The sequence below is a fragment of the Cebus imitator genome, unplaced genomic scaffold (assembly GCF_001604975.1).
Source record: "Cebus imitator isolate Cc_AM_T3 unplaced genomic scaffold, Cebus_imitator-1.0 Scaffold48, whole genome shotgun sequence".
NCBI lineage: Eukaryota > Metazoa > Chordata > Mammalia > Primates > Cebidae > Cebus > Cebus imitator.
The window spans coordinates 4,535,302-4,551,127 of record NW_016107363.1 but is presented as its reverse complement, the minus strand read 5'-3'; the positions used below and the strand labels follow the sequence as shown (position 1 = coordinate 4,551,127).

General features: G+C 39.3%; 1 protein-coding gene across 9 annotated transcripts in view; it reads right to left on the bottom strand.

The window, feature by feature from the left end:
• The window catches only part of FHIT (fragile histidine triad diadenosine triphosphatase), a 1,489,467-nt gene that overhangs the window by 695,032 nt on the left and 778,609 nt on the right, over positions 1-15,826 (bottom strand). The gene's annotated exons all lie outside the window — the stretch shown is intronic.

Below are 15,826 nucleotides of genomic sequence, written 5' to 3'. Positions count from 1 at the left end.
AAAAAAAAAAAAAAAAAAAAAAAAAAAAAAAAAAGCTTCAGCAGCATGCCCTGCCTTTCCATACTCTCCATCCTTTATATCAAAAAACAGTACTTACAACATCTATGTTAATCTGGAAGCAATCGTGCCCAAAATCAAGGGGACTGACAATGAAAGCAAGAAGAACGCTTTGGCACAGAAGGGAAAGGACGCCGCAGCAGTGGAGAGTCATGGTTAAGGACACGGGTACCTAAGTCTTACTGCCTGTGTCCAAATCCTGAACCAAGTATAGGCACCATGGTCTTCTGAAGGTTACTTACTATCTCTGAGCCTCGGTTTTTTCATCTGAGGTGGAGGAAATACTAGTGCCTGTGTTACAGGGCTGTTATGAGAATTAAGTGAGTTGATACATATTACATGCTTAGAATAGTTCCTGGCACAAAGTAAGGTCTCCATGAACATTAGCTGTGCCGCTGTCATCACTACCACTGCCTCTACCATCATCATCACCTTAAAAATTGCATTGAGTCCAGAAGGGTGGTGGCTGAGGTGGTATTGGCAGCCACAGCCATGTAATCAGAAGTAAACACATGACAAAGGGGTTGTGAAGGCAGAATATATAGGACTTGGTAACTTCAGAAATGTGGGGAAAAGAGCTATTCAGAAGTATTTAAAGATGACTACACGAATACTAAGCCATCATTCTCTCCCCATTTTACAGATGTGGACACTGAGGACTAAAATGTTTGAAATCCTCTTTCAAAGGCACCTAGCTTTTAGGTGGTATGAATTCAAAGTGGAATTCAGAGACTTTGCTCTTAATCATTTGCTGTATTCCTTTCCACAGTAAAAGAGAAGTGAGATGTAAGCAAAGAATAATCTAAGAAGTCAAGAGACAAAAGTGAATGAGTCATGCCTCTGAGGAAGAAGAAGGTAACGAGTTTATGAGCTAGGTAGAGAGTATTCCGAAGGCAAATTTTTGTTCTGTTCACAGAGAAAGGTCTTTTAAAAAGAAGAAAGGGGGCTGGAAAGGAAGGAGTTATATTTGATCAGTCGAATACTAGACAAGAAAGTAATTCCCAAGATCAAATTCCAACTTCAGTTAGAATGCAAGACAAGTGGCAGAATTTCATTTGCTTAGTGTCACCAAAGAAACAGATACCAGGATTCCAATTTGACTTTCATTTACGATAGAATTTTGGAATTATCAATTATCATGATTTTCCAACTTGGACAGTGTTATTAAATTTTTCCTGGAAGGTGACGAGTGCTTAGATTTCACCCTTGAAAAGACACTGACTTCAGAGGTACGTGTCCAGTGGTGGTAAATAATGTCAGCCCCACAAAAACAGCTACACCCACCATGTCACAAATCACCACACTGCAGACCACCACAGCAACGGCTAACACACCGAGCCTTCTACCTACCAGGCACCACACTAACTGGGGCCAATATCCCACTTAATACCCAAAACTACCCCCATGTGACAGGTATTGTCACTTGCCAGTTCAGTTTAACTCTGCTGCCTACTGTCTGGCCCTCTTGATATTTGGGTAAGTCTCCTGGAATTTGAAACATCCATTTACTCCCTCAAAAAGTAAAGAACGGATTTTGTTTTGACAGCTACTGCAGCATTATATAGTTGATGCGCACTGTGTGCATGTTCTCTGTCACTCACACACAGGGATCTAGAGAAAGCAGCTATATAATGTTAGGGGAAGGAGTAAATCCCCGTGTTTTCTGGTAAGTTTATGAGGGAGTGACAAAAAGAAAAATGCTTCCTGTGCTTCAGAATGAGATAGTGATGAAAAACAAAACCTCTTCTGTGCAGAGTGAAACAATCATTATTGTCAAGGCCATTTTTGATAGGGAAATAAACAAAAGATTAAATCATAGTGGCTAAGTGAAAGAAACCAGGCACAAAAAGTTAACATATTGTATGGTTTCATTCATATGAAATAGCTAAAATAGATAAACCCATAGAGACAGAACATAGATTAATCCTTGCCATGGGCTGGGGGGAGGGGAGAATGAGGAGAAATTGCTTAATAGTTAAGAGGTTTTACTTTGGGAATGTTTTGGTACTATATAGAAGTGGTAGCTCACAACATTATAACAGTACTAAATCTAACAAATTGTTCACTTAAAATGATTAATTTTCTATTATGTGAATTACATCTCAATAAACTATTTTAAAATGACAAAATGGAAAGTTGAAATTTAGGGATACATACAAAGAGTTTCTTTGCTTTGTCCCCAGAACATTTAAAAAATGACTATAAAAAGAAAACCTTATCCTCCTCATGTCTGAGTTTCATTTGGGGGGAAGTGAGAAGGAGCATTATCATTATTATCAATTTACTGCTTTTCATTGTCCGCAAAATCACATATAGGAATGTACCAGGCAATCGTGAATTTTCTCTACCTGGGCTGGGCTGTAGCCACTGGTGTAAAATACACAGAAAATGTATTATACAGATAAGCAAATTCTTCCCTGTGAAGGTAATAGTCTCTCTACTCAAAAGCTTTCAAAGAATAACTGCAATTGCAGAAAAGAAAAGTAACTCTTACATTAATGGAGAAGCAGAGCTCAGTTTGCCCTTTGCATTCGCTCAGGTTCTTTGACCAAAAGACACAGGCAGAGTCAGGATTAGATACCCAGGAGGTTATTGGGGGAGGAAAGCAGAGGAGGAAGGAAAAACTCCCAGATCATGATGCAGGTCTAATACCTGTGAAGCACAGAAAGAGGTAGGAGGCTTGAGAAGAAGGAGTCTTAGGTCACAGGGTACTTCCAAAAAGGTCTGGCAGGCCAATAAGGAGTCCTCGAGCCCATGTTCCAATGAAAGAGTCTCACATGTAAAAGGAATGAGTCTGTGCTAACAGCTCATTCACTGACTATAGGAAGTTTGGCCTTGCCATGACACAGCAGTAGATTGAGGATAGCAGTAGCTGAGTTCTTCAGCCAATTATGCTCCTACAAGGGATTTCAGTGGCTCATTTTTATGGTACCACATCAGCCTACTTATAGTGACAGGAGACGGCCAAATGCCTAGGCAGATAAAGGCAGGTCTCCAGTGAAACCCTACCTCCAAGCCGAAAAGAGTTTAAAAACTAAAAGCCAAGCTACAAGTTAAATTCTTGGACTGGACTGAGAACCTGTCTTCCTGTCTGGCACACTTTCCTCTGATTGATCCCCACCCTTCACCTTTTTTACATATACCTACCCTCTGTTAATCAGTTTTCTACACTGTTGTGCCCACCTTTGAGTAGTGTCTTTGCTTTAACCTTTTTTGCATACTCACAAACCAATCAGCACCCACTCCCTATTCTGAGCCCATAAAAGCCACAGGCTCAGCCATATTAGGGAATTTTTCCACTTTCATGTAGGGGAGCCACCACCCACATCCCCTCTTTGCCAAGAGCTTTCCTTCCACTTAATAAATTCTATTCCACTCACTCTCCACTATCCAGTTGCCTAATTCTTCCAGGTTGTGAGACAAGAACTCAGACTTAGCTGAACTAAGGAACAAAAAGCCCTGCATCACTATTTTTCAAAGTCCCTACTATAGATCTGGCAAAACATTAACTTTCTTCCCCCTGTAGCAATGAGGAATGGAAAGGCATGGTTATTGAAAATCTGAAAATAATACCTACTTTTATTTTAAGCAAGAGTTTCTGCAACTTCTTTCCTGAAAATCTTTGAGGTATATTGCTAGAAAGGGAGAGGAAATAAACGACCCATAAAGGACAATGCTAGTGTCCATGCCCTAAGAAAAGTTTCAGCCAGCTAGAAACTAGCTAGATGAGAAAGTAATAATGATGTGTGTAATCCAAACAGGGCAAATCTCATCCTGCACATCAAGTGTGACAGTTTACTAACATTGATTGGAAATTTTACAAAGAAATACAGGGTCACTCACATAGGTATTAGTGTCATACCCTCCACAGTGAGCTGTAAGCCTGTTCTGTTAGAGCACTATGTATATTTTATAATCTGTATTCATCAGTTTTTATAGAATTGTAATTTTTGTCTGAAATCTAGGGTGATAGTAAATTACACACTTGATATGTTAGAAAATATTAATGTTACCATATGACTTAACATTTCAAAATTTGTGGAAGGAATAAGGTAAATGGAATGAATCTATTTGATTTCATAGGACTTAAATAATAAGAAAATAATATATATACCACATAGGTGGAAATAAAAATCAGTGTTTTGGGAAGAACTAATAAATTGTGGACATGTTACAAGAAAATGTTTTAAAAATAAAAACATTTATATACGTATATACACATGTAATTTTAAAAATAAGGAATAAAAGGTGGAATGACTATATGTAAAAATGAAATCTTATTTTATACTGAAAAGTAAGTACTGTGATTAACAGAGTTTTTTGAAAGATGCTAACAAACTTTTTTGGGCCAGATGATCAGTCTCTTTTAGAATAAAATATGCTTTCTATCAGCTTTTTGGTCACTTTAACAATAATCTTCTGGCCAAGAACTAAATAAGTGGCTCAAAGTACATTTCAAGGTATTTATAACCTATAAAAAGTTTCCTCTTGTCATCTCTACTTTATTAACTTCAAGGGTATTGTGCAGAAGTTCTCTCATTTTCTTTCTGCACTGGGATTTTTCCCCCCCCCCACAGTTCTAAAAGAAATATCCCATTTTCTCCCTTTCTTAACCCTCAGGATAGAAGAGGTAGGATCTTCTTACACAGTGTAAAGACTCATTCTCCCAAAAGATGAGCACAAAGGAATAGACGCTGAGAATATCAATGCCTGTGACATTTGCTGTCTCCCACAATGACTGTCATGGGAAGACTTGGAAAGCCGACTGCAGTCTGATCGCACGTCTTCTGACTCACACTCTATTTTGGACTGCTTTTGTCTTGGATCTGCAGTAGAGAAACACCTATTTCATGGTCAGTACGCAGTTTAACAATCACATACACAATGAAGCAATCAAAAAGGTGAGCAGGTGAATATTCCCTTTCAGAGGATAAATTACCTTTTCCAGGAAAATGATTATTGGCTGACAATGAGGTGGTAATTTACTTCCCTCTAGACTATAATAAACAAAAATACAAAGTAGGACACCATTTTCAACAGCTGTGTGGGTGATTATAATCACCTTTTAGCCCTGAAACCAGTCCCCATCTCATTAGCTATGATACATAATTAAAAAAAAAAATTATGCCTTCAAAAAGAAAAGGTTTCCTGTGGCTGAGTTTGGCAAGCTGTCCATAGTGCCGTCTATTACCAAATTTTACAGAGAATGAAATTCCTTTTAAGTAAACCCTACTTCTTAATTTAGAATACTGTCTTCTTCCGGCCTCCAGGAACTAGTCTGAGGCAGTTAGTTCTATCACAGGAAGAGGTTCTAAGAGGTACATTAGTAAGTCAGCAATGACTAAGCTCTGTAGAGATGGCAGTACTCTGGGTAGTGAAATAAATGCTCTTTTAGGTAGGATTGCTTTTGTGATCTTTGAGTTATTTAAGAGCCTAGCATACAGCAGAAGGGGTTGCGGCAGAGTAAGACATGAGTTGGAATATGCAGGACAGGAATTCAGGAGTGGTCTCTAAATACTATAGCAGGGTAAGGAATGAAAGTGGAGAACACATCATGGAGACATGGAGAATAGAGGAGACGAAAGAAGCCCTGTAATATGAAGCAGGGGATGGAGGACCCTGGCAGTAGTCTGAGGCCTACAGAGGAAAGAGCTCCAAGAGAAGCTCCATCTAAGAGGGTGGCCAAGTTTGTGGCATCAGACTTTCCACTGGAAACGGATTCCTGCTTTGTCCTATTATTACCCTCTTATCTCCATACCTCCAGGAAAAGAATGTTCTAACAATGTTGGCGATAGAAACAGCAGCCTTGGGTTAGTAGAGCACTGGGGCTTGCAAGGATGTGTAAGAGACAACTGGGGTCACCAAGGGGAGGAGCTGAGCAGAGGCGCCGGCATGCACACAGAAGCAGGAATCTAGAGCAAGAGATGGCAGAAGAGCACAGCTCACAAGTGTCTCAAAGTGCTGGGGTAGAGAGCTGGTCTCCCCATGGTAAGCAGGATTCCATCACTGTCTGGATCATTAGAGAAGCTGAAAAGGCTGAGGAATTTAGGGACTACCAAATCTCTGTAGGAGGAGTTTTTCTGTCTAAATTCAAAGTCTCTAAAAAACAAAATTGAATTAGCTGCCAACATTTAAAAGTGAGATCATTTTATTTTTCTTAATCTAAATTCTTTGGTTAAAAAAAAAAATTAGACAACCTGAAAATATTAAGCTTCAATTCCCTAGTGCTGCATATAAAGTGCTGCCTTTACAGAGGACAAGGGTTAAACAGTTCAAAAGAGACTCTACCTTCCCTATTGCCTACCACCCAATCAATGTAATTATTGATGCTCCTGACCAGCCTGTCCCTGAAGGCACCTAATTCCTCAGCCCCTAATAGCACCTGATTTAAAGGATCTATCCATGGCTAAAGACATTTCTATGCATTTGTAAAGGTTATTTTTGCCTTGCCTGTAGTGATTGCTCATAAGATTTTTAGTAAATTTCTTAATTTTATACTTTCAGGTGAAATGCAAGTTTCACCTCAATATACATGTGATCTCCATATTGGTTTCATGCTCATGAAAGATAGCTGTGCTGGTTATTCCCCATTTGCCACCAGATCCATTCTCTGTTCTTCCTGCTTTGCATCCTGGGAAGTTATTTCTTATATACCTGCCAGACTCATTTATCCTCTGACTTATGGTTAGGTTCGGCCACTAAGAATCATTTGCAAGAGAATGGAGGCCAGGAGCAGAGAGAAGATGGGTATTGACTCTCTCCTCTCACGGTTCTATAACCCACCACCCCCACAACTCCAGTTTTGACACCTTAGATAAGGTCAGCTCTTATGTGGCTCTGATAACACATGATCCCTTCTAGGTTTAGAGGTGATACCAGCTTTCCTCTACTGCTAGGCCCTGGTACTTCCCCACCCCATGTAGTTCCCTTAACCCTATCTATACCTTATAAGTAATCCCATTACTAAAATACCTTCCATTAAATCTTCTGATTATACATTCTGTTTCCTCTTGGATCCCTGACTATAAATCAAATTTGAACATTCCTAATTTGGGTACAAAAGTAGTTGGACAGAAAAGATAAAAGGAAATCGAAAGAGTAGATTTCAAAGAAGTCTTGAAAAAAATTTGGATGAGCATAATCTTGCAGATTGGTCCTTACAAGGATTACTTAATCAGATTACTTGAACAGTTGAGTGTTCTGGGTCATTTCTTCTCTGAAGCCTTTCATTTCATGTGTAATTAGAAACAGGCCAGTCTGTAATGATGGCAACCTTCAAAATGGTCAGTCTGTCACTTCCACAGCCCTAACTCCAGACACAAATGCCTGCCTGATTACTAAGAGTCTTATTAAGGGGCTATTGTTTCCCACATCCCTGCCAGCCCCTCCTACCTCCAGATCTTTATCATCTCGCATTCTACTTAAAGAGAAAAAAAGAAAATCTCATAGACCCACACATCAGATCGTATTCATAGCGAGGTAAAGTGCATCTGGTCTTGTCACTCACAGTTTTTGTTTTCCTCTCTAAATCTAAGAATAACCTGCAGTCAGTTGCAAAATGGAGCAAGTTTTCCAAACAGCAGGTGGGTGGGAGAAGCCATTCATGAAGTAAATTCCAACATCAAAAATCTGGGTGAATTCCACTGTGGCCTCCACTTAACCTTCCCAACTTTTTGGGCCACAGAAATGCAGTGTTATCTACTCTAGCTATAGTAAAACTTCTCAGACCTGGCAGACAGTGTCCCTTAAAGAGGACACTAATTCTAAAAACTGTTTATTTCTATATGGGCTGAGATAGGAAAAAATAGGCTTCATTTTCACAAGTGACTCATTGAAGTCATTTATTTAATACCTATTACTGCAACAACATGCATCCAGATTTCTGACAGACACTTGTTTGCAAATTATCTAAGTTTCAGAGCAGAAAGCCTGATGCTGGTTTAGAAATACAGTATTTTATCTGTAATAAAGGAGCATTAGCACTCAGAGCTAAAGATAGTCCGAAAAGAAACATAACAGAATTCCAGTTCCTTGAGGGTTGGAATATCAGTTATTGTATCATCATTGCTTCAAGAACAGTACCTGGCATATAGTAGATGCTCAATCCACACTTACTGAAATAAAAAGAATGGCTTAATAGCCTGCTGTGTTGGCAGACTTTACCCACTCTCATTACAACACTTGGAGCAATTACCTGCTCTCAAGGACCACCTTTGTGTAGTCACGCTCTTGCCCAGAACACAATTCTTATTTCACAGAGATACCTGTAACACAATACAAAGGTTTTGACTGGTTCCCTGCTTTAGCATATGAAGAATACACTCTAGTCTACAGAGAAGATAATGGAAGCCAACAGTCCAAGTCTTCCAGTCATACTTACTTCATTTACAAGTAAAAGCCCAGGATAGACAAAGAAAAAGAAGCACTGAAATAAAATACTGTTTAACAACAGCTGGGCAAAGGAAAAAGCAATTAGTAGGTTTGTCTTCATCCAGCTTCAAGAGTGCTGATTGTTAAAATTATCTTAGGAGCTGGTGGTGCTTGGATTTCCTTTCAACAGACCTACAACTATGCAGTGCTCAACCTCCTTTTCTGAGAGCTATCCAGGGACATCCATTAGGAACAGATGTGCACATTGCTGCTCTTAGGGCTCAGAAAGATAATATCTAAAATGAAGGCCTCAGAAGCAAAAGAGTCTCTGACTGTCTGTAGCTCTCCTCTCTCTAGTCTCTTATTCTCCCCCTAGGCCAGCCATAAAACCTAAAGCTATTATTTTAATCCCCACCACCTTTCTGCATAGCAACTGGTGGCTCACGCCTATAATCCCAGCACTTTGGGAGGTCGACGTGGGCAGATCATGAGGTCAAGAGATCACAACCATCTTAGCCAACATGGTGAAACCCTGTCTCTATTAGAAATACAAAAATGAGCTGGGTGTGGTAGTGTGTGCCTGTAGTCCCAGCTACTTGGGAGGCTGAGGCCGGATAATCGTTTGAACCAGGGAGGCGGAATTTACAGTGAGCCAAGATCATGCCACAGCATTCCAGCCTGGCGTCAGAGCAAGACTCCATCTCAAAAAAAACAAACAAACAAACAAACAAACAAAAAAAAAACAAAAAAAAACTGACCACAAAGAAACTACCTGACCTACCTTGCTTGATTACAGGTCATTAGACCCCCACTCCAGAGAGGGTCCTGCCACATACACAGAAACAAGGAATGCTGCTCAGAGGCCAAGATGAATCTAGACAGGGCTTACTGAGTTTCCTCACTCAGTCTACCAGGATGAGATCATATTTTTTGTCTAATTATATTTCTACACGGCTGTTCATACTTTGTTGAGCCCAAGTACAAAACTGGACAATTTCCTCCGTATCTTTGGGTCATCACTCTGAAGGCTCCCACGTCATGTAAAATTATGATCAAATAAATTCATATGCTTTTTCTTCTATTAATCTTACTCCTGTTACTGTTTCCAGCAATCCTTCAAAGTGAAGGGATCATATAATAGGCGTCTCTAAAAGGACAGAACTTTGCAAACCCCTAGCTTTTCTCACTGCAGACAGGAAACTGAAAGTACCTCTGTTGGCTGCTGTCTGCAACCAGTCAGACTGATGGTGGGCCAAGTCTTCCTTTGCATAGAAAAGCAACTTTGTAACTTCACCTTAGCCTCCGATTGGTTGCTTTCCACAACCAATCACATATTTGCATAGGAGTGTGACCTTTGTAACTTCACTTTGACCTCTGATTGATTGCTATCTGCAACCAATCAGGCTGATTGCGGGCCATCACTTTATTTAGGCTGATTGCGGGCCATCACTTTATTTACATGGAGTGAACACCAAGTGGCCAACTGGGAACCAGTAGGGAGTATTTGGACCAGAAAAGATTCTGTATCCGGGTCCTTTAGTGATTGCTCAGGCCCACTCCCACCCTGTAGAGTATACTTTCATCTTCAATAAATCTCTGCTCTTGTTTATTCTCCCCTTGCATTGTTTGTGCATTTTGTCCAATTCTTTTTTCAAAATGCCGAGAACCTGGATACCCTCCACCAGTAACAAGAGCAAAGGAGAAGGTTCAAAATGTTTGATTTTAAACAAAGATTAAGACACTATATTCATTACCTAGAAAAGAAACAAAAATGTACACTTTACACTGAACTCAAAAAGAGAGAGAGAGAATCTATTATTTCAGGTCAATGAGTATGTACAAATAGTTGTTTCATGATGTGGCAGTAGCTAAGACCCTCTTCTGACCTAGAGAAAAATCCTTCATTCTTCAAAATAAGGTTTGAAGTCACTTCCTCTAGTCAGACACTCATTCACAGGACTTTTACAGATAGCTCTTTGATCCTCTCTCTGCCACAGAACTTGTATTACATTGCTCTTATATCTGATTCTAATGAGACTATGGACTTCAAAAGAACCAGGACCACATCTGTCTTTTGAATTCTCAGCCCAGAAACAAGGCTTGGTTTATAGGAACATTTAAGGAACAGCCTTGGATTTGAGAGTTGAATTTAAGAGTTTTTAAAGCCAGGGGCCATGTTTTACACAGCCCATAATGCAAGCTCTGTATTGGAGATATTCTAGTATTATGGGTCCTACCTCACCACGGTAGAAGGAAAGACCTCACTTTTCCAAGTTCCCATTCAGCAAGGGCATAGAAGGCAGTAGGAAGCACTACAGAAATTCAATTTCTGAATGATCATTGAAAGAAGGATGTACAGGTTGCAGCAGCAGCCAAAATCTTATAATACATTTTTGTTTTTCTTCCCAAATGAGCTACAACATTGGTTCTCAAACTGGTGATTCTGTACTCCCTCCCATCCCACTGGTAGCCACAGGAGGTAGCCAAATGCCTAGAAAGATAGGATAGGGGTGGGTATCCAGTGAAATCCTATCTCCAAATTGAAGACAGCTTAAAGCCTGAAAGCAAAGCTACAAGTTAAACCCTCAGACCAGATTGAGAATTTGACTTCCCATTTGGTGCCCTTTCCTCAGACTGATCCCCACCCTTCACCTATTTTATATACACGTACCCTTTCCTAATTGGTTTTCGACACTATCATGCGCACCTTTGAGTGGCGTCTTCACTTTAACCTTTTTTGAATGCTCACACACCAATCAGCATGTACTCCCAATTCTAAGACCAAAAAAGGCCCCAGACCCAGACACATGGGAAACTGTTCTGCCTTTGGGTAGAGGGGGCCACCTGCATGTCCCCTCTCCATGGAAAACTGTTTCATTGCTCAATAAAATTCTTCTCTTCAATGTTTAGTGCATCCTCATTCTTCTTGGGCACAGGACAAGAATTTGGGAACCGGTGTGCAAGCCAGACTTGGCCCATGTGGGCTGATTGGGCAGGGCACCTCCTGTGGCAGGTAGGATGCCCCAAGAGAAGCTTTCGGCATTGCTGGCCAGAGGTGCCCAACTGGCAAAGGGACCAAGAAAAATCCTGCATACCACAAAACATCTAGCAAAGTTGGGAGACATTTTGGGCTCTCACAACCAGGAGGGTGTTACAAGTATAGTGGGTGGAGGCCAGGGATTGTGCTAAGCAGCCTGCAATGCACACAGCAGCCCCCAACAGCAATGTCAACTGTGCTGCACTTGAGAAACCCTGAGCTAGACAGATCTTTGTTGTCTGCAGCTAAGGGTGACCAACTTCTCCTTTCTAAGTCCCAGTTTTCCCATTGGAATCATGGCAACAATAATCAACCACTTCTTATGTGTTAAGTGGTGAGGCTCAAGATAACAAATGTAAAATTCAACAGCCTGGCACATGATAACTGCTTATTATTAGAAATTTATAGTAATCATTATTATAATAAAAGCCAATATTTATCTGCACATATTATGGATGTGTCAGGTACTATGCTAAACATTTTTAAAAAGCTGATAATATTATATATGCTCCACCACTCAAAACATACTTGGTAAAAGAATAAATGTTGATATATGCCTGTTTATTAAATGATTACATGTATAAGGCAAATATAAAATTAAATGATTACATGCATAAGGCAAAAAAATGATTACATGCATAAAGCAAAAAAGGACATAAAAGTGTTTATCAGGGAACAATACTAAAAACAATAAATTAAATTCCTTTTATTCCATTAAGAATGCTTTTCTCTAAGAAGTTCCTGATCCTAAGAACCAGGCAATCTTACACACAAACTCAAAGCTGGTTTATCCGTCTCTTCAGACAAAATACAATCAAACGAGGCATGGCTGAAACCTATTACTGCTAGCCTGGCAGACCACTGGAGCCAACAGCCACTAATTCTGTCCTGCTATATGCAGGACAATGAGAAACACAAGGCACTTCAAATAAATCAATTTCCTTTATTAGCTTCCTTTCTTTATCGTTTGCTTTTACTGTATGTTTTGTGGATCAAGTTAATCATTTTCATGTAAAGATCAATCTCAATATGCACTTTCATTTGAAAGCTGTTGTCAGATTCTGTGGAGAGCCCAAATGTAGAGAAGGACGGGAGGGTATACTCGACTTTTGCTGTTTCCAGCAGCCCAACCATTCCATGAATTTTTGTAATAGTAGTCCAGAATCGTCTTCCCTAATGTTGGCAGCTGTTTGGTTCAGATGTGTCATAGCCAACATTGGGCATCTTTCCCAATTTAGGCCAGTTAGATATTTTTCCCTAAATTCTGAATCTTGATTAAAGTAAACAGAAGACTGAAAAGAACTGAGTATTATTTCTTTAAATGGTGGTGCCCTTGTAAGACTGTTGAGCAGCACTTGCTATGCAAAAACCCCCATCTACCCTGCTTTCTGTCAATTCTCAAGTCTCATTCTCTTATTTACTTCAGTCTATATAATGAACCACCCAAAGCCTGCCAATAAATTCTTTCCTTTTTCTTTTTCTTTTGCTTAAGCTAACTACTTTTGTCTGCTTATAATCAAGGAAATGCTAGTCGTTACTGGTAAAAACACCATAATACACTACTGACATTTATGGATTTGGAGCTAGGATATGATATTTGTGTCTCTTTTATTTAATCATTTGTCCACCTTGTGCTTCAGTTGCTAAGTCTTTGAAGGAAAAAATGTGCAGAAGCCTACCAATCTCAAATGCTTAATAAGTCCAGAGGATTGCTATTACAGTTTCCTATTCATCAATTTACCCAAAAAAATAAACAAGCAATGGAATCTTTTTCAATCCCCTGAGATTTATTTAGATCAGACACTTGTTAAGGAGGATGCAAGTAACTCCCAAGAAAAACAGGCAAGTTTAGATAATATTCAATGGAGATAGGATATACAAATGTCCCTATTATTTTTTATTTTTTTTAATTTTATTTTTTTATTTATTGTCGTCCAAGCTGGAGTGCAGTGGCATGATCTCAACTCACTGCAACACCTGCCTCCCTGATTCTAATGATCCTCCTACCTCAGCTTCCCAAGTAGCTAGGATTACGTGTGTGCTGCCACGCTTAGCTAATTTTTTTGTATTTTTAGTAGAGACAGGGTTTCACCATGTTGACCAGGCTGGCCTCAAATTCTTGACCTCAAATGATCTGCCCACCTTGGCCTCCCAAAGTGCTGGGATTACAGGTATGGGCCACTGTGCACGGCCCAAATGTACATGTGGTATGTGTAAATAAACACACATAAATTTTAAAAATAAGACTCCCTACATTTCTCTTTCCTTTGATGAATTGTTCAACCACAATCAAAGGAAGAATATCGCACAACCATTACTGGGACCTGTTAAAGCCACTAACAGAGAAAGTCATATTTCAATTTTCAAGTATCAGTTACATACTACACAAAGGCTCTCCCAGTGGCAGCACACGCCTCATTTTAAAGCTATCTGAGAGAACTTTCCTCCAGTCTTTTCAACCAGCACTTATCAGGTATCTTTTGAAAACACAGATCAGTTTCCATGTGTGTAACACACAGACACATTAACTCTATAAGCATTCCTTTCAAGGAAGCTGCCTGGGCAACACGGTAGGCTGTAAGAGCCCAGTGGACTAACATCCCTGCACATGCTGCCTAGTTTCAACACACTTCCTCAGCTGAGACTTGAGATGCAAACTGAGGGGAAACTCACCTTCCAGACACAGACTTAAAAATTTAGTGCCAACAAAGTCCCATTCTCAACCCCCTCCTGCAATTCCCAATCTACATTTGTCTATCCGGCATCCACTGGGACAAATAGCTGTGTCTACAACATTAACGTCATGTGGACGCCCCAGAAGTCCACTAAAACCCAGTGGGGCAAGGAATGGCAGTACTAGAAATGTATGAAAAGAATGAGATTTGAGGGTCTTTAAAGATCAATGATAGAGAATGAGGAAAAAGAAGAAAGGAAAAAGGTCAGTGAATATCTCAGGAAGACAAAAATAAAGGAGATTAGGAGACCCAAGTCAGGGAGAGAAAAGGGATGTTGAGGGTTAACAGGAGAAATAATTGACAACAGAAAATGAAGGTCAGTCATCTGGGCCAAGTGTATCATTCACTTATCAATTTGGTATTTCCTAAGATATAATGTGATAGGAATCACTACAGAAATTAGAACAAAATATGACTTTAATATTGATTCAGTTCTATCCTGGCACTTGCCCTCAAAGGAAAGATCAATTCCCATGACCGGGGAATAGACTTTTTTAAAAACAAAAAAACAAAAACCATAATTGCAGTGGCTTCACTGAGAAAATTTATGAGTACTTGCCACAGATTAAAGCATGGATATCCTTTAGCAGATGATAGCAAAAGGTTCTCTAGCACAGAGATTAGGGACTTGAGTCTGGAGTCAGACTCTCTGGGGCTCAAACTCCAGATTTGCAGCTTAAGGGTTGGGTGACTCCTGCAAGTTCCTTACTATTTACCTGATCTTCAGTCTCTTCATTGGATCCTTGTAAATACTGAATATGATAATGTATATTATAAAAGTAAATAATAAGCCCAAAGTTATTTTACTTGGCCTTAATTAAAATTATAATTAAACCATTGACCATTAAGTTCAGAGCATTTAGGGGTAAACTTTTAAGCAAAGAAACTATTGAAACAAGCACTACTGGAAATGTAAATCCTGGATTAATCATAAACCTTTATTTAGAGAGAAAGAAAAAGTCTAAAGACTATTTAAAGTAAAGTAAAGTTTGAGACCAATCTGTAGAGTTCATGTTCTTGTAAAGTTGAATATAGGCATCATTTGGATTACCAGAGCTGGCAATCATCTATTGTACAAATTGAACAATTTAACTCTGAATCTGTAGTCTTGGACTCTGAATATTTACAACTGTAATGAGGAGTTACATTTGTTAGAATGTTTGTATTAACTTTTTTCCCCACAGGAACTTGGTTTGCTAATCTTGTAATAACCATAGACTAAGATGTCAGTGATCTAGTTACAGTTTACTCAAGCCATATAATAAGCTGAATATTTTCTGGCTGGAAGTAATACATTTAAAGTCATACTTCCCCGGGAGAACAAGTTATTCTGCAGTTAATCAAGAAAGGGACAGATTATCATCAAAATACAATGTAAACATCTCAGTTTTTCACAATAATTCATTTGGCAAACCTCAATACCTCTATGCTACACTAACCATCTTTAGATTTTCTCCTAGGTGTATCTTTGAAGGAGCATGAGGAACATTTGCTGTCTCAAAACACAAACAGATATGCTGTTTAAAAGCTCATAGGGTATTACAGATGAAGCAAGCTTCTAAATTCAACTTGAAATGCCGGGAAAATTGGAAAAAAAAAAAAAAAAAAAAAAAAAAAAAAAAAAAAA